This window comes from Hylobates moloch, unplaced genomic scaffold (genome assembly GCF_009828535.3).
Source record: "Hylobates moloch isolate HMO894 unplaced genomic scaffold, HMol_V3 SCAFFOLD_1, whole genome shotgun sequence".
NCBI classification, from domain to species: domain Eukaryota; kingdom Metazoa; phylum Chordata; class Mammalia; order Primates; family Hylobatidae; genus Hylobates; species Hylobates moloch.
Genome location: NW_026652276.1, coordinates 131,510,325 through 131,530,672, shown reverse-complemented (window position 1 = coordinate 131,530,672; position 20,348 = coordinate 131,510,325). Strand labels below are relative to the sequence as shown.

The window sequence follows — 20,348 nt, the reverse complement described above, 5'->3', positions numbered from 1 at the left end:
ACCATTGTACACTAACCTGGGTAGCACAGTGAGACCCCATCTATAAAAAAAGAAAAACACCTGTGTCTCAGACTGTTTTTCGTGCTACCACTTTCTTTTTTCCTCACTGAGTTCCTGCCTCAATATCAGTTCAGAGTTATGGCAAGGGACAAGTATCCTAGCTCACCTTATACTAGGAATTATTCTGTGCCAAAGAATGTTAATCCACATGCAGTGGGTCTCTGGATGGTCAAAGAGTCTACATTTCTAAAAGGTCCTAGGTGATGCTGATGCTGCTGGCCCAAGGATCACACCTGGAGAAGCATGGACACCTTGTTGTAAAGATCTACTGCTGACCACAAGCTAGCAGCCATGAGCTATAGCTGATGTACGGAAGGACACAGAAGAACAGACCAGCCAGGGTGAGTGAAAGCCAAGTTGTCCTGCCCATTTTCCTAACCCGTGATAGTTTCCAGAGCTACTAGGTAGCATAAGATAATAATTGATATTCTTTTTTTTTTCCTTTTCTTTGAGACGGAATCTCGCTCTGTTGACAGGCTGGAGTGCAGTGGTGTGATCTCAACTCACTGCAACCTCTGCCTTCCAGGTTCAAGCAATTCTCCTGCCTCAGCCTCCTGAGTAGCTGGGACTACAGGCCTGCGCCACCACATCCGGCTAATCAGCTAATTTTTTGTATTTTTAGTAGACACGGGGTTTCACCATGTTGGCCAGTATGGTCTCGAACTCTTGACCTCGTGATCCACCCACCTCAGCCTCCCAAAGTGCTGGCATTACAGGTGTGAGCCACTCTGCCTGGCCAATAATTAATATTTTTAATGAGGTGACCTTCTTTTGCAAATACAGTCCTTGTCTTCTGGATGATATATTGAAGAAATTAGGAAAGTATCTAATATGTGGTAAAAATATTTCCATCAAGCATTGTTAAATTAAACAGCGTGGGAGTTGCAGGTAGTGAACATCTGTGATGGAGAAAAAAAAATATCTCTGCAGATTTCCCAAAGGATTAGGCAAATAAAGCATTATCTAAATTTGTAAAGCCGTTCTCTAAGCTCCTGTGGTGCCGTGAATTCTGCTGTGGTGAGATAAAATTTCAAGGAAACAGCAGATGTTTCCTAACATATTGTTGCCTCGGCCTTCCTCTTATTGAGTTGCCCACTGCTGTGGGAGATGGTGGGCTCAGAATTAGTCAGTCCAGTGTCTGAATAGACGCCACTGTTATGAACACTTCTGGTAATAGACCCGGAGCCAAGATTTTTGACAGAAAAAGAGTTTTCTTGAGTTTTTAAAGAGTGAGGAAAAATTCAAGATGATGGGAGAGCTTGATTTGCCTCTAGTCCACGAAATCAAATCTGATTTGTTGGTAGAAGGATACTCAAGGACACAAAACCTTAGACCCCAGTGGATACCTGAGAAGTGAAGGGGTCTTCTTTATCCCTCAGTTGAGCCCTAGATCTGGGGAAGGGAACTCCAGCTGAGTTGGGGACACGGCAGAGCATCTTTTTTCTGGGTGTAGCCTGAAGAGGCAGCGGATTGATGCGCCAATGTGGGTGAGGTACAGTGGAGATTGGATTGTGTGGGGGCACTGCTAGAGTGGCTATATTTAGGGACTTTATTTTCTCCTAAAAATATCACCAATCCCCTCTTTTAAAAATGTGTCATTTGTTTTGCATATTTTTTGAACTTTGTGTAGTTTTCTTTAGTGACTTGCTTTTTTCCTTTGCCTAATATGAGCTTTTGAGATTCCTCCATGTTAACCTGTCCGTATAGTTCACTGTTTCCCCTGCTGCATTCTACTCCATTGAATAAGCACACCACCATTTATCCATTCCATTGTGATGAATTTGGGGGTGGTTTCTGGTGTATTTTGCTGTTACAAACAAGGTTTCTATAAATGTTTTTGCACGTGTTTCATGGAAAGTTTCTTTTTATGGCCATACTTCCTGACCCATTTTGACAGATACAGAAAATGACAGCATTTGTTCAACATACAGGGGTAAACTGGAGGGTGTTTGGAGGCATCTCCATGAGTCTTGGTGAAAAAAGAATTTTTTTATATTACATAATTGTATTAAAAAATGAATTTGTATAAAATTTCTGCATGGAATCTTTCAACATTTTTACAAAGAGAAACTTAAGCTTTCCTCCTTGAACATAATTTTTTTTAAGTCAGGCTGTATGCATGAAATGGTTACATGCAATTTCTGGTCAAGATTTAAATTGATGATCTCTTTAAATTCTTGATAGTCACCACTGATGAAAACCATTGCTCTGAAGGTAGGTAATAAAAATTTTAAAATCATTTAATAACAATTCAAAAATGATAATGAATCAAATAGCTCTTTTTTTCCACTGACAAGCATTACACTGAAAATACCTTGCTAACACAACTCAATTTTAAATTCAATCAAAAATTTTTATATCAACTGTTACAAAATAATGAGGAAGCTCTGATTTGCTGAGTAGGCTTGCATGGCTAGAGTAGTCACCCTGCTGCTAAATGGATGTCGTAAAAGAGACCCTCTGCTACAAACTGCTGGAACCATTCAGTTTAGACCTCTGAGTAATGTTACATCTTCCAGTAGTCCTGTCTGACCTCTCAGCCCCCAGCCCTAGAACCCAAAAATGAGACTTTTTTCTTTTTTGTACACTTTGAGAGGAGCTACCCCACTGGTATTTGGGGAGGAAAACCTGGCTGTGTCTTGGACCAAAGGGCTGCTGGAGGACTTCCTTGTTTGTGTGGCACAAGAGGTAAATATCCAAGTTGGAGAGGATCTCTTTCTTACACGTAGGGCGTTGTGGATGGAAAGCATGAATGGGATTTTGTTCAATGGGCTCCCAGCCTACTGGGTGTCCTGCTAATTCTGGGTCTTCTCCACTTCAGCCAGTACTGAAGAGCAGTCAAAAGCCACAGCCCAGAGGGTGCTGCTGGCTAGAAAGCTTGGCTCACCTTGGAATCATCTGGATGTTTTGAACAATACTGATGTATGGGTCTTATGCCAGAGATTCTTTTTTAATTGTATGGGTACAGCCTAGGGATCAGGATTTGTAAAAAACATATCAGGGAACTGTAATATACCGCAAAGTTTGAGATCCACTCTTAGAAATGGACTTTTTGGATTGTAAGTTAGAGCATTTTGAATTCTACTCCGCAATACCTAATTGTTTTACAAAGTGGTTGCACCTGTGTACCTGTAGCGCTTGAGTTCCTGATCATTGCTTTTTATCCTTCTGCTGTGCATGGTATTTCATCAAGTTGGTGGTTGTGGGATGGTCTTTCATTGTGATTTTAACTTGCATTGCCTTGTCTATGACATTCAGCATATTTTCATATATTTGATGGCCTTTCCTGTCTCCTCTCCTGTGAAATACCTATTCGGGTGTTTTGCTTATTTTTTTATTAGGTTGTTTGCTTTTTTCTTATCAATTCATGGACATTCTTTTACTCTGGATATTAATCTTTTGTCAGTTAAATGTTTTACAAATATATTCTCCCAGGTTGTGCCTATCTTTTCAACTTTTTATGATATCTTGGTGAGCAGGTCTTAATTTTAATGTTTTTAAATATATTATAGCTTTTAAAAACAGCTCCCTCCCCACCACGGTTTTTTTTTTTTTTTTTGCAGGCAGGGTCTCACTCTGTCACCCAGGCTGAAGTGCAGTGGTACAATTATGGCTCACTGCAGTCTTGACCTCCTGGGCTTGGGGGATCCACCTGCCTTAGCCTCCTGGGTAACAAGGACTACAGGTGCATGTCACCACACCTGGCTAATTTTTTGTAGAGACAGGATTTCACCATGTTGCCCAGGCTGGTCTGAAACTCCTGGGATTAAGCAATCTGCCAGCCGTGGCCTCCCAAAGTGTTGGGATTATAGGTGTGCGCCACCATGCCCAGCCTTATTTTGTCTTTTTAAAGACATTCTTTCCTTTCCTGAAGCCATAATGGTATTCTTTTGTTTTCTTCCAAAAGATTTAAAGTTTTGTTCTTTGCATTTAAGTCTTTATTTCTGTCTACAATAGATTTTTGTGTATGTCTCGAGATAGGAATCTATTTTTTTCCTTTTCTCGTAAAGACCACCAACTATTCAGCAACATTATTAATTTATTCATCCTTCCTTTCCTAACCTGCAACAGTTTCTCAAATCAGGTGATGGGCTATTTCATGCTATTCTCACAGAACACGTGATTCAAATTCATGCCTCAGAAAAATTACAAATACTATGAGCTGTTAGCTATATAGCACTGTTATAGTCCTTATAGCTCATGTGAGGAAATAAAAAGGTGTTTTCTAAAGGGCATTATTTGTAAATCATTTAAAGGACATCATTTATGAATGATGGTCATGCCCATGTTACAGATGAGGAAACAGGCTCAGAGAGGTTAAGTCACTTGTCCAAGGTCACAACCAGTGTTCAAATGCATTCTAGCTCCAGAGTCTGTGCGTTAACCACTGTGCTGTGCTGCCTCTCTAAATGAGTACACATTCTAAACTTTATGGTTCCTTATTATTATTAATCATTAATGCCTCTACTATATTGATCAACTACATAGAAGTTTAAATATGCAAATTAAGAAGCATAAGATAGCCAAATGGTTTATAAATGATACCCTTAAAAAAAAACACTCTATTTTTAAGCATTCAAAAATACAAGAAATCCACAGAAAGACCTTCAATTCTCCAGAGTCTCCTAATGACTGTAAACAGTCACCCTAGCAAGCAGATCGTGTCTACAAATGCACATCAGTCAGCCAAGTTCACCTTGAGAGTTAGTGCTGCAGCTCTTGGTTATTTTCAAACACTGTCATTTATTTGTTTTAAATAAAGAGAACAACTTAGAAGAGACTTGGTTCCCCGTAAACACTGATTGGGTTCAAGAGGCTGGAAGTGCGGGAGGCCAGATCCCAGGGAGGTGGCAGCGCTTTGCTTCATAGGTGCCCATTTGGCTTAAGATCCTAAGGTCTCTGTTGCCAGAAGGGTCGGGCAGAGGCCTGTTAAAATCAGAGCAGGAGGATCATCTGCTTTTTTCTTTTTTTGTAAAAGCAGTCGGAGTAAACCAATCTGAGACAAGAGGCTTTTGTTTGTGATAATTGGTTTCTCCTGCAAACAAGTTGGCATGCAACATTAGCTGTTTGCAATTCTAATGACCTTTTGGTTGAGTACAGACAAAATTGCCTAATGGCTCTAAAATAACTATGTATTCTGACCTCTTCATCAAGTCTCTCCTGGGCAATATTTCCATAAGAAAACGGGAAGAATGGTGCTCATGCCTAGGAGACCTTTTTATTTCTCCAAGTTATTTGCTCTCACTGTACCTTGCAAAGGCAAGGCCCTGTTTTACTGACTTCAACTTCCTGTCTTCAACTTTCACATCAGATCTAAGGGAGACCTGGTTCACACATGTTAAAATCCCAGCTCATTTTTCACTATCTTTTATTGACACCAGTTGCTGTCAGTATTGTTGGGAGCAGGCAAGAGTTAACTATTTAATACCTTTTTCTGTCTACTCTTACACTCACAAGATTAAAAAAAAAAAAAAAAAAACCCAAACAGCAATCAAACATAAAAAAACCCATTCAGATGTTGAGCATGGAACCAAAAGGTAAAACTCCAGACCCTTTTGTGGAGCACCCTTGCTGAAGATAGGTTGAAAATAACAAGACTTTGCTCCAAGAGTGGAACATGTTTTTATATTGACATTCCAAAGACTAGGACAAGATGTGTTCTCTCTTTTGTTTATTTTTTCACAAGGCTGAAGAGAATGTCTTACTTTATAGAGAGAGGGAAGGATTTTGGAAAAAAGAAATGGGGCTCATCTGTGGAAATAGCAGTAGAGATGGTTTGGGTTAGGGAGGAGAGCATTCCTGTTGCTCACTAATCAGGGGGAAATGTGTAACCATATGCCCCGTTATGGATTTTCTTAGGTAGATGAATCTAATGCAATTTTGTTCCTTTTTGATTAGGGCAATTAATTAGAGGCTTTGCTAAATGTGATTGGATTTTTATATTTTTTAGATTATTTTACTTTCAAAACTCACCAGTCTCTTGTGAAGCAAATCACGTGTTTTAGTTCAGAAGATACTGTATCTATGTAGGGCCCTTCTATCCAGAAGCCCAAGGATGGGCCTGTCCAAGACCTGCTGCACTGTCAAGGTGTCAGGGTCAGTGCAACGCATCCAAGGTAGCCTTTGCTTCCCTGCTGGGGTTGGGGTGAACATACACTGTAAAGCTGGGGGTAGCTGAGGTGTGTGAGGACTTTGAGGATGAGACAGCTGGCAAAACTGGTGGGAACAGCCCTACTTGCTCTTCTGGGCATGTGAGGCCTCAGCACTACTTGGGAAACTCAGGAAAACCATGGGTTTAGTGGGGAGGAGGTGAGAAGACTTGTGATGGAGATCCTCATCACATCACCCATGCTTCTCTCTGTGAGAGAACTGCCGAGCAATTCTCAATGGTGTGTTGCCTTTGGCATTCCATCAATTTAGCAAAAATGTACAAGCCATTTACTGTGGAGGAGCAGGAACCCAGAGAAGTTAAACAAATTATTCCAGGAAGTATAACCAGTTGGTGGCAGAGCCAAGACTGAAAGCCAAGTCTCAGGACTTTTGGTTCACGGTCAACCACGACACCACATTGCTGAGTATTTACTGCCTGCCTCGTGTTGCCTTTCGGTCATTTTGCTTTAGGAACTGAGCTTTTATACCAAGAGATTACAGGCCTATTTTGGTAGCCAGGGGAAGGGGAGGACAAAAGAACATGCAATAAAAGTAATATTTCTTGTATCAGCCTTCAGAGCTAGGTAGAGAGGGCCGGATAATAAACAACATAAAGACCAAGGATCAGAGAAATATCTAAAACCCATTTCTATCCTCACCTACACATGACTGGCCTCTGTAACTACACATGTAGCCGCCATCTGCGCTGCCTTGCTTCCTCTGGGTAGTTCTGCCCTGTGATTCTTCCTCCTGAAGGAAAAGTGCTAGTTACACAGTGCAGTGGCACTGAGTGCAATTTTGAACGATACGAATTTGAAATAGTGGGACCTAAAAATATTAACAAAGTCTCAATTGGCTATGCACATTTGAAAAAAACTCAGTAATTCTCCAAATTAGAAAACGTGTAAATAATTTACACAATTTCAAAGCAGGGGACCCATCAGAATTGTTTGCTGTGTTCACACTGTAAATTTGAAAAAATCCCAATAATTCTCCAGATTAAAAAAAGTGTAACTGATTTACGCAATTTCAAAGCAGGGCCCCCATTGGAATTGTCTGTTGTGTTCATGCCGTTGCCAGATGACAGTGCTGCTTCAGCTGGTTAATGGAAACATGCAGCTTCCATTGTTGGTGGCTGTAGATCACTCTCATGTTTACATGCACCAGAATTTCTGCAAGGGATTTTGGTTATTTTTGTACTGTTATTTTAATATTAATTGCTACTTAAAAATTAAAACTTTTTGAATCACATAATATCATCTAAGTTGTATTAAGCCATATTGCCTGGGCTTGTGCTGAAAAATCAGTCACTTTGTGGTAGAGGTTATGTAAATTTGAGTCCCCAAAGGGAAACTTTAGAGAAAACATCAAGAAAAGAAAAAAAGAAATATTAAAAAGCAAACATGCTACATGTTTGTGGATTAAATACATTTTGAGGCTGGGCATTGTGGCTTATGCCTGTAATCTCAGCACTTTGGGAGGCTGAGGTGGGCTGATCACTTGAGGTCAACAGTTCCAGACCAGCCTGGGCAACATGATAAAACCCTGTCTCTACTAAAAATACAAAAATCAGCTGGGTGTGGTTGCGGGCGCCTGTAATCCCAGCTACTCAAGAGGCTGACGCAGGAGAATCGCTTGAACCTGGGAGATGGAGGTTGCAGTGAGCCAAGATCACGCCATTGCACTCCAGCCTAGGCGACAGAGCAAGACTCCGTCTCAAAAATAAATAAATAAATAAATAATAAATAAATAAATAAATAAACTAATTAACTGATTAAATACATTTTGAGATTGTAGTCCCTCCACAATTGTTTTACCTTTAGAAAAATTAATTTTGTATTATGAAAATTTTAAATTCTATGGGGGTCTTGAAGAATGTATCCTTGACCCAAATAAGAATATGTTATACCCAGGTTTTAGGGGTGAATTGTGTCTCACCAAACAATATTGGAGTGCTCACCCCTGGGACCTGTGAATGGGACCTTTTTGGAAATAAGGCCTTTGCTGATGATTAAATTAGAATGAGGCCATTACAGTGGCCCTCATCCAATATGACTGATGTCGTTACCTAAAAGAAAAATTTGGACACAGAGACAGACATGCACGGAGGGAGACAACGTGAAGACAGTCTTCACATTGTAGACATCTACAAGTCAAGGAATGCCTAAGGCTACCAGAATCTCCGGGAGGGGGCATGGAACAGATTGTCCTTCAGAACCCTCAGAAAGAATCCACTCTGCTGAGACCTTCATTGCAGACTTCTAGCTTCCAGGGCCTGGGAGAAAATACATTCCTGTTGTTTGAGCCACCCAGTTTGTGATACTTCGTTATGGCAGCCCTAGGCAACAAATATACCAAGTGGCTGACCTGAGTTAAAATAATTCATTTTTAGGAGGGTACAAAGGTTGTGGTCCCAATGTTTTGGCCAACAGCAGACCCCAAGGAATGGCCCTTAGAAAGAGGGAATGCCTACCCCAGTTGCTACCAGTCCCCAGGGGAAAACCTTGCTTTCTCAGCCATTTATGTGCATGTATGATTAGTTCATCAGATGCATTTCTAAGAGATTGGCTGACGTCAAGGTGATGAGTGACGACTTTGACTGGAGTGATGAAATTGCAGGGAAAGTGGAAGCATTGCCCAGCTGACCAGGCATATACCCAGGATCTGGTTACCACTACCATAGCGTGAAGGGACATTGATGGACCAATGAGGAGGGTTGAAGTTTGTCTAAGGACGTCGTACACAAGGTTAGCAACCTGTTTTTTGTGCTGTGGGCTAGGTTCGTGCAGGTAACAGAAGGGTATGGCTGCATAGAGAGGTCAGGAGAGGAGTGGGGGAGCTGAAGGGAGGATCCAGGTGCTGAGATACGGGGACAGAGCTTAGGGTTGAAGGTAGAACAGCAGGAGGCACCATGGTTTCCTTAATGCACTGTGCGGAGCCAGGACCCTAGGTAGGACAAGGCTTGGCTTTTGGTGGACAAACATCAAGGCTGGAGGGAACAGAAACGGAAACCCTTCCTCTGTGCTTGGCCAAAGAAAACTGGCAGCATCTTCCGAGTTACAGGGAAGGGATCAGGGCAGCATGGGCTGTCTGGATGGGGTCATTCTGTAGTCATGTGTCCAATTGTTCACAAAGCAAGATGGTTTCTTGGGGTGATGCATATTTTATACGTAGGCTGGTGGTTTTGGAGACAAAATCAAGTGCATTTAGGCTGCTGTGCTTTGTGAAGCAGAAGTGTCTCATAATGACTCTGTGTGCAGAATACGGAACAGAGTTAAGCAAAGTGGTTGATAGACAAATGCACCTTTTAGTCCTTGAATGGCTAAGGCCCTTTCTCTGATCCAGCAGGAACCAAGTTTCTGCTTTCATTTCTTCCATCATCTTGATCCCTCCCTTCGTCATTAGATGAACAAACGTGGAGGCAAGTGGGAATAGTGGAGGGCGGGTAGGAGATGGAGGGAAACCAACCATTACATATCTTTGGGGAGGGTGGTTTTAACAGCAATCCCAATAACAGCAACAGGAATGCCAGTGGCTGATATTCACTGAGGACTTGCTATGTGCGAGCCCTAGACTTGGTATGTTGATTCCCACTCTAATTATGCAAGGAAGCTCTAATTATTCCTTTCTTAAAACAAAAAACTGGTGTCTCCCAGATTTTAAGTATTGGTCTACATCACTACTGTTGACACACATGGCCAAGAGTAAACTCTAGTAATATACAGTGTTGTATCATAATACCTAGCAAGCAGAATTTTTGGCCTAGTTTTTTTCCCTCACATTTCTCATCATAACACTGGAGCCAGATGACATCTTAGTCCCTTGTCCTGTTCTATGACAGTAGGGGAAGACCCAGCTTACAAGACAGCTTGTTCTATTTTTCCAGGTGAGGTCTCAATGTAAAGAAATGGCTGTGGATGAAATGAGAAGTGGAGGTGGAATGTACCAGTTTCAAGGTGGGGGGTATGGTTGGCTATATGATGAATTTTAGATTTCCTTGGTGTGTGCAAGCAGTAGACATCATTAGAACACGATAGGATGGGGCAACAGTGTCCAAAGATGTAAGTGGTTTGGACCACTTGTTGTTACTGTGAATGCTCTTCCTGTGCATTGAAATTCTGAGGCTATAAAGATGACATTTCAGAAATGACCCCTTTTGTGCATTACCTGTTGCAAGTTGGGAGAAGAAAATTTCTTTTTTTATATGTTTAGTTGACACCTAATAATTATACGTACTTATGGGGTACAGAGTATTTCCATACATGCATATGATGTGCAGTGATCAAATCAGTAATTAGCATATCTGTCAGCTCAAACATCGATCCTTTCTTTGTGTTGGGAACATTGAAAATCCTCTCTTCTAGCATTGGACCACATACAATAAATGATTGTTAACCAAATTCCAAATTCACCTGCCGGTGTGAAGAGGAAAGGTTCTTTGTCAGACATTATTCCAGGGCACTTACTTGCCGGCATGCTCCCTGCCTCTCCTGCTCCGTTCCTCAGCTGCCAAGTGCTGGCAGGGTTGTATGTGCAGTTGCAAATTGTCACTTGGGTAATAAAGGAGAAGGAGCATAGCTTGGCAGACTCTCCAACATGGCCATGTGCATCCTGTGCAAATAGAATTATGATTAATGACTAGCCTGGCAGCTGAGTTGGACTAGAGAACTTGGCCGAGGTCAAGGTAGGCCCAAGGAGCAGCCTGGGTGAGGCTGTCTGAGGGCAGAGATGGCACAGATGAGGGGCCAGGCCCAAAGGAAGGCAGGCAGGGGGTGCTGATTACTTGGGGGATCCTGTGTAAGGAGGGGATCTGCAGAGCAGGGGAGTTGGGAAGGGTGGTGGAGATCTGAGCCCATGTCCTATGCACAAGGCCTGACTCCTCCTGTGGCCAAGCTTGAGCTGCTCTTCTGCCTTTGTAGGTTGCTGTGTTAGTTTCCTCCAGCAGCCATAAAAGTTACCTCTATCTTGGTGGCTTAAAACAGTTTTTAAGGCCAGAATTGAAAGATGAGATTATTGGCAGGGTCGCACTCCCTCCTAATGCTCTAGGGTAGAACCCTCCCTTGCCTTTGACAGCTTCTGGTGAACGTCAGCGTGCCTCGGCTTCCCTGGCTGCATGGCTCCAGTGTGCCTCAGTGGCCACAGTCCCTCCTCCTCCTCATGTGTCTTCTCCTCTTCTGTCTCTTGTAAAGGTACTTGTCATTAAATTCAGTGCCCACCTGGGTAATCCAGAATGATCTGATCTCTTCATTATTTTTGCAAAGACCCTTTTTTTGAAAGAAGGTCACAGTCACAGGTTCCAGGGGTTAGGAAATGGACATAATGTTGGGGACCACCATTCAACCCATTACAGTTTCTGAGAGAATTGTGAGGGCCTAAATCTGTATTGGTTTTTAAAAAAACATTTTTTTTTGGTTTCAGTTGAGACCACACATATTCACTGGGCTTGAATTTGCATGTGGTATTCAGTGGCAGGCAAGCCACCTTTCAGGATGTCTATTATCCAAAGCTACACTCTTAGGGCACCTCCAGATGACTCTCGGGCTTCCCAATCCGATCTTCTGCTTCTCCCGCTCCACATGTGCCCTTCATCTTGTGGTAGGCAAATCAGACTCAATACCTACGGAGAAAGCAAAGGACATCAGTGACCATCTAATTCACATGTGTTACAGATGATTGGCACAACCCTAACTGACTCTGCCCTAGACTCATAACAGATATAAATTATCTACTGTGACACCAGTTCAGACAGAGCCTATCTATGATGGTTAATTTTGTGTCAACTTGATGGGGCCACAGGATGCCCAGATGTCTGATGAGCATTGGAATTGGTATGCTGGGGAAAGCAGACTTCCCAGTGTGGGTGGGCCTCATCCAGTTCATTGAGGGCATGGATAGAACAAGAGGGTGAAGGAAGGTGGGATTCACCCTCTCTCTGTGTGACTGCTTGAGCTGTACATCAGTCTACCGCCTGCTCCTAGTTCTCAGGCCTTCGAACTCAAGACTGAAATCTACACTATTGACTCTCCAGCTTTCAGGCCTTCAAAACACAGCGCTGGACTTCCTGGGTCTCCAAAGTGCAAATGGCACATCCTGGGACTTCTCAGACTCTGTAATCAATATCTTATAAGAAATCACACACACACATACACACACACACATACACACACACACACACACACACACACACACACACATTCTATTGGTTCTGTTTCACCGGAGAACCCTGACTGATACAGAGCTTCAGACCTCTCAGGCCAGGCCTCAGTAGCTGCTGTCATGGGTTAGGGATAGCACACAAAATGAAATCTCTGCCACTTCTGACCCAGAACGAGCCTTATTTCATAGATAAGGAAACTGGGGCCCAAGGAGGATGAGATAATTGAAAGGTGGTTGCCTGTTCAAGTGGTATTTTAACATTTCATTTCCCATGTCAAAAAAAAAATAAGATGAACAGCCCACCCGTAGATTTCCAAATTAAGATTTTTTTGACTTTAAAAACACCTAATATTGAACTGATTTTCTTCATATTTTTTAATAGCTTCCCAAGCCACATAGACACCTGCAGCCTGTCACCCTACCAATGTGACTTATGACATACTGTACAGCCATTCTCTTCCATAGCTTTCAGGATCCATCTGTTAGCTCATGTAAAACAAAATGTATATTAAATGGGATTTTAGAAATATTATCATGGCCCAAATTGAACATCATGTGATGGAAAACAAAACATATGCTGGCAATTTTGCTTTTGATTATTGGATTGGGGTGATCTGAGTTCCAAAGGGGAAAGAAAGAGCTCCTCTCCAGACCTCACTGTGATCCTGCCAGAGTCTTGTTCCTAACACCTCCATTTATTTTTAACAATTATTGTAATTATTACTTTAATACATTATAAAAGTAATATATATAAATTAAGAAATTCTTTTAATCATTTACATTTTATTTTTAATTATTATGGGCATATAATAGTTGTATATATTTATGGGGTACATGTGATGTTTTGATACAGGCATACAATGTGGAATGATCAAATCAGGGTAATTGAAATGTCCATCACTTCAAGTGTTTACCATTTTTTGTGTTAGGAAGATTCCAATTTCAGTCTATTAGTCTGTTCTCATGCTGCTAATAAAGACATACCTGATACTGGGTAATCTATAAAAGAAAGAGGTTTAATTGATTCACAGTTCCACATGGCTGGCAAGGCCTCACAGTTGTGGCGGAAGGCGAAGGAAGAGCAAAGTCATGTATTACACGGTGGCAGGCAAGAGAACTTGTGCAGGGGAACTGTCCTTTTATAAAACCATCAGAACTTGTGAGAATTATTCACTGTCGCGAGAAGAGCACACGAAAAACCTGCCCTTGTTATTCAGTTACATCCCACCAGGTCCCTCCCATGAGGCATAGGGATTATGGGAGCTATAATTGCAGATGAGATTTGGGTGGGGACACAGCCAAACCATATTATCCACTTTTTTAGTTATTTTACAATATATAATAAGTTATCGTTAACTATAGTTGCCCTATTGTGCTACTGAATACCAGACCTTATTCATTCCGTCTTAACTGTATATTTGTACCCATTAACATTCCCCACCTTGTCTTCCCCTCTCTGCTATCTTTCTCAGCCTCTGGTAACCATCATTCTACTCTTTATGAATTCAACTTATGTTTTTTTCTTAGCTCCTGCCCATGAGTGAGAACATGTGACATTTGTCTTTCTCTGCTTAGCTTATTTCACTTAACATCGTGTTCTCTAGTTCCATCTAAGTTGTCGTAAATGACAGGCTCTCATTCTTTTTTATATGCCTCCATTTCTTGAGAGCCGCTCCCAACCAACTCTGAGTGGCTAAAATGCTGACTTCCTTAGAAATTTGAAATTGTCCCATTTAGACTTGTTGTTAAAAAAGAACAGCTCAAAAACATTATGTTTGATACAGCTTTTCCAATAACAGTTCTTTGGGCTGCTACAATTTGGAGAAAAGTTGAGAAAATAGGAGTGAGCATTTCAAGTTTGAAAAAGAAAAAGAAGAAATAAGGTTAGTAAACAGCTTGGTCTGTTTACTCCCAAGGATAATGCCTATTTGATGCAATTGAGCAAAGGGACATTGATGGGGTATTCTGAGGCAGAAGACTCCAATTTACAATATTCGAGAGGCCATATACAATATTCTGTCAAAGCCTCTACAGTGACCCTATGAGATAGCTGCTGTTGTTTCCATTTTACAGAGGAAAAAAAAAAGTATGAGAAAATTATTTGTCCAAGGTCAGCTACTAAAGGGCAAGTGAAGTAATGGATTTACAGTGGTGTCTTCTAATTAAGCAAGGTATCCCAGTAGGAATTCATGGTAACTCCTGATGCTTTTCTTATTCTTGAATAGGACATTTCCCTAGGGGAAAATGCTACAAGTAAATTAGAATCAAATGTTGAGGAAAGGAGCAGAGGAAAACTATCATGGGACGCAAGATACAAAAAGGCAAATAACAGAGAAGGGGTTGGAGGACTGCGTGATAAACTGTATTCCCTTCACCCCCACACTCCAGCTAATCTGATTTTGTAAGTTGTACAGGCATTGTTAATTACATTTTGACTATATTTTGAGTAATGATTAGAACTACCATACTAGGTGCTTGGCAGTATCTAAGATTAAATGTCTCGTTTTTAATCCTCACCATAACTTGAGGTACAATGGGGTGTGTATCGTCATCTCCATTTTACAGGTTAGGAAACAGATGCAAAATGCGACCTAATTTGCCTCCAATCCTGGGGCCAAAGTGGGATTTATTGCCAAGGCTATAGCTCTGCACGCGTTCCAGGTGACGTCCTGTGGTTTGAAACTCCTCTGAGTGGCTTCATGTTTTGTTTCTCTTTCATTGGGGAGGATAAAGTCACCACTAGGTCCTTTCTGTGTTCTTTGCTGCCTTTTTCTCTTCAGCATCCACAGTCCTGACTTACTCCATTTTGGTCTGGATTTCAACTGGCTGAAACTTAATCCCTGATACTGTTAGCTGAGAGAGAGCATGAAATATTAATCCTCCAGGGAGTATGTTTTTTAAAGGAGACACTGGAAGGGCAAAAGGTCTTTAAGACTCAGATGATTCCGTGATAATGAAAACTGAAGCAGGGTGAGGGGGAGAGAGTTTTAAGAGGAGCGATCGTCTCGGAGCTTCAGAACCAGTAGACACTGTATGGCCCTGGAACCAGCAACATCGGCATTACCTGAGAGTCCCTTAGAAATGCAGAATCCAGGGCCATCCTCAGGCCTACCAGTGTGCATTTTAACAAGATCCCTAGGTAATTTGGGAGTACACTATAGTTTGAGAAGCACTGGTGTAATCCAGTGCTCTGACATTTTTGTCTGATCTCTGGCAGTGGGCTGAGCTCAGCACTGGAACTGAAAGGCAAATTTAAACGTCCTTTTTCAAGTGAGCAGGTAAGAGGTAACTTAAGGAAAGAGCAGCAGAAAATCAGTTCTGGGCGTACAAGAGTTGGCAGTATGCTGGGAAACACAGTTGACTGATTCAAAACAATAAACAGGCCAGTTTCAATGTGTAGTTGCTGAGTTAGCAAAAATCTACCAGGTCAAATCAAATTCAAAGTGTTTTAGCTTTCGATAAGCAATATCTAGTCTCTCTCTCATGAGAGCAAATGTAAAATAGTCTAAAATTTTTATTAACAGTGGGAGAGTTGGCAAGATCCTGTTTCCTCTGGGAGCCAATGCAATCATTTCTCTTATAGCTCAGTTCATGAACTGTTTTCCCAGGAACTGAAATTGTTAGTTTCCTTGAGCAAAAAGCAATTTTGTTTCCCTCTGATTTTTCTCTAAGTGCAGGTTAGCCTGAAGCTCAGCACTGCCCTGCTCTGCAGAGATGCTCCAAGCTGACCTGTTCTTAACAATGTCATCTTGCAGATAAATCGGACCCTAAGAATCAGGGAAAAAAGCAGCCCCAGAACTTGGCGTTTTCTCAGCTTATCACACTGAGTTTTTGGCAGATGTTTCAAACTTTAAGTGTTTCAAATTTTCCCTAATATAATTTACCTGGCAATCTCCTCCAGGAATGCTGAGTGAAGGTTAATGAGATGATGCAGCTGCTTTGATCTCCTGGGGAGGAAAAGAAGGTTATAAATATATCAAACCCAATGACTAGATACAAACAAGATTTTAAAAAGTAAAATGATACGTCATTAACACAATCACCTATCTGCATTAACCATGCTGTTTCCATGCTGTTTTCTACTTACAGGCTTGAGCCTAAGAGTCATTCTTAGTCATTCTCCAAGAGTGTGAGAGAAAGATGGTGAGTGCTCTGTCTATCCACATCTGGTCATTTTCATTCTCCTGTTGCAGACCTTCTAATGCCTCCTCACTGTCTTCAGAATTGCATCTCAAAGCTTCAATTTTTGTGTTTTGATCTTTACTCACCTCTCCAAGCTCAATTTATCACTTCCTGCCTCTCCTTTGCCGTAGGGGCATTTTCTGTTTGCCAATGCACCAGGCTCTCTCTCCCTTCAGGGCACTTTCTTCTGGCATTTACTGGCTGTTCTATTTGCCCAGAACAGTCTTCTTCTCCCATCTTCCCAACATCCTCACCTGGCCATTCGGCATGACATGGCAGGTCTCATCTGAGGTGTTCCTTCTCTGGGATCCTGAGCCTCTCAGAGGATCCTGAGCCTGGGCTGTGAGGGCCCCACATGATTTCTTGCATCAGGTGCTTAGACCCTTTCTGGTGATTCTCTGCTTTTTCATCTTCCTCTCCAACACCAGTGGCCTCAACCTGGGCCACACATTAGAGTTGCCTGGGGACATTTAAAAACGCCTGCTATCCAGATCACATCTCAGACTAAATAAATTAGTCTCTGGGTGTGGGATCCAGGAATCAGTATTTCTAAAAGCTGTCTAGGTGATTCCAGGGCACAGGACAATTCAAGAACCACTGTACTCAGTGGTAAAATCCTGATGAGAGTGGGTACAGTCATGAGCATTACCATAGTGCTTGGTATAAATTGGCATGCAATAGAGCTCGTGGATTGAATGAGTTGAATGAATGAGGCCTTGGCTTTGCAGACCCTGAACTTTGGTTGCCAGCTCACTCTTGGAGCTATTAACCAAAAAGTGGGCTGGGCGCGGTGGCTCACGCTTGTAATCCCAGCACTTTAGGAGGCCGAGGCGGGCGGATCATGAGGTCAGGAGATCGAGACCACGGTGAAACCCCGTCTCTACTAAAAATACAAAAAAATTAGCCGGGCGTGGTAGCGGGCACCTGTAGTCCCAGCTACTCGGAGAGACTGAGGCAGGAGAATGGCGTGAACCCGGGAGACGGAGTTTGCAGTGAGCCGAGATCGCGCCACTGCACTCCAGCCTGGGCGACAGAGCGAGACTCCGTCTCAAAAAAAAAAAAAAAAAAAAAAGGTGACTAAGGCAGATCTCAATAGACAGAGGTTTATTTAGCCAAGGTTAAGGATGTGCCTGGGAAAAAATACAAGTCACAGGAGCATCTGTGACCTGTGCTTTTTCCAAAGGGGGTTTTGGGAACATCAGTAAAGGGGAAAGAATAAGCAGGAAAGAAAAAAAAGGAAGAGGAGGCAGGTGGTTACATTCTTGGGAGGCTCTGATTAGGCTCAGTAAATCTACAGTTTACATGTGAAAAGAGGGGCTAGAGAAAAAGTCAATTATACATCGTCTTCCACTCAGTAAATCGTACACTTCACACAACATAAAGTGAATGTCCAGTGCAGTGGTTCACACCTGTGATCCCAGCACTTTAGGAGGCCCAAGTGGGAGAATCACTTAAGCCCAGGAGTTTGAGAGCAGTCTGAGCAACAAAGCAAGAGCCTGAGTGTTAAAAAATAAAAAAAATTAGTCAGGCACGGTGGTACATGGCTGTAATCTCAGCTACTTAGGAGGCTGAGTCAGGAGGATCCCTTGAGCTCAGGAGATCAAGGCTGTGGTGAACTATGATTTTACCACTGCACTCCAGCCTGGGTGACAGAGCAAGACCCTGTCTCAAAAACAAACAAACAAAAAGCTAGAGCAAACGTGTGAAAAGAGGGAATAGAGGGAAAAGCCAGTTATACATTCATCTCAGGGTAGACAGAGGGATGATTTCTGGTCTTGTCCTTGTCCTGTGAAATTAAACCAGCAATTGACATTGTCAGAAAGTAATTCAACAGAATTTGGTTTTAGGGTTAGTTTACGGGGTGATATATATACTAAAGCAGGGGTCGGTCCCCAACCACCAGTCCATGGATGGGTACCATTCGGTGGCCTGTTAGGAACCGGGCCACACAGCAAGAGCTGTGTGGTGGGCCAGGGAGCATTACCGCCTGAGCTTCACCTCCTGGCCGATCGGCAGTGGCATTAGATTCTCACAGGAGCACGGACCCTATTGTGAACTGCGCATGTGAGGGATCTAGGTTATGCACTCCTTATGAGAATCTAACTAATGACTGATGATCTGAGGCGCAAGAGTTTCATCCCAAAACCATGCCTCCCCCTTGCCTCAATCCATGGAAAAATTGTCTTCCAGGAAACCAGTCCCTGGTGCCAAAAGATTGGGGACTGCTGTCCTAAAAGATTTAGGGGCTCACAGGGAATTTCCTTGTGAGCAATTTCTGCAGGAGGCCATCGGGGAGGTTTGTGGCCTTCTATTGTCGAAGCTTAACTTTCCCTTTGGCGTAGTGAGTCTGAGATCACGAGATGGTATTTTCTTTCACAGAGGATCAGGCCTTTGGGTACCTGAGGCCCTGACATTTCTCTTCAGCAGGAACCAATTCATTTGATTTTCAGAAAATGTAACCAAGTTACCCGGATACTTTTATCACCCTTCCGGCTCCCCAGCTCCCCACCATCAGCCCATTCTTTTCATAGGCAGGAAGCCTATTTAGAAAGCCAAATTAAGATTAGATAAGAAAAGGAAGGAAGTTGAACGTTTTTATTGGGCTCTGATGCCCAGAAAACGTCAATTTTCTGCTATAAAGATCCCTGAAACTGCATATTCTTGACATTTGAGATGATTTATCTGAAAGGGCTTTGAAAACCATAAAGCAGCATTACTGTTATTACTACATTTCACTTATTCCCATAACAAGGCTTCATAGGGTCTTTATGATTGCCATAGGTAATGGGAATTTAAGGGGCAAAAAGGGCAGCCACTGCACCCAGGGGACAGAGTGGGGTGGAGTGTCCCGTGCACAACTCATTGGCATGCAAGGTGGGAAGTCCAGGAACTGGGAACTCAGGGAAAGGAGTGCTGCTCCATGCCTCTTTCCTCTGGATTCTGAATGCCTTAAGGGCAGAGGCCATCCTATTTATCCACATTACCTCAAGGTCTGATGTAATACTTGGCACATAGTAATTATTTGAATGATGAAGATAAATTATGGGGCATTTGTTAGTTAGGATTCTTTGAGTTCCAGGTAACAGAAAACCAGCTTGAGTCCGTCTAAACATGAAAAGATTTATTGGAAAGATCAGGGTGGTTTAGAAAGTCAACACCACCATCAGAATAGAAAAACAGAACCTAAAAGCAGAACCTGGGGAAGGCTGTGCCCAGGGCTCTTCTGAGAACTTCTCATGCCGAAACCCCAGGCACTCGCAGGGTCACTCAACCTCCGCTGCTCTTGTTTGTGTTATGTTCATTCTCTCCTCCTGCAGGTAAACTGGGGATATGCAGTGGGCACAGGTGAGAGATAGGAGTTTGGCGGCACTGGTTTCCCAAGACACAGGACACAAGACCCCTCCAATAAAACAGGATGCAGTAGAGAAGCTGAGCAAAACCTACCAAAACCAAGAAGGCAACAGAAGTGGCCTCTGGTTACCCTTGCTTCTCATTAAATGCTAATTATAACACACTAGCAGGCAAAAAGACACTCCCACCAGTGCCATGAGGGTTTACAAATGCCATGGCAACCTGGCGCCCCACTCCCCACCCCCAATAAATTACCTGGAAAACTCATGAATAATCCACACTTTGTTTAGCATATGATCAAGAAATAAATCATAAAAATAGCCAACCAGCAGCCCTCAAGGCTGCCTTGCCTATGGAGTAGCCACGTTTTTATTGCATTACTTTCTTAATAAACATGTATTCACTTTACTCTGTTGGCTTGCTCTTGAATTCTTTCCTGCATATAGCTA

General features: G+C 42.4%; 1 long non-coding RNA gene across 1 annotated transcript; it reads left to right on the top strand.

Annotated features, from left to right (window-relative positions):
• The first annotated feature begins 259 nt into the window (after positions 1 to 259).
• LOC131382196 (uncharacterized) lies at positions 260 to 20,137 on the top strand. The gene is made up of 3 exons (XR_009211454.1): positions 260 to 401; positions 16,456 to 16,509; positions 19,866 to 20,137. It is a non-coding gene; the product is annotated as an uncharacterized LOC131382196 (long non-coding RNA).
• The last annotated feature ends 211 nt before the right edge of the window (positions 20,138 to 20,348 follow it).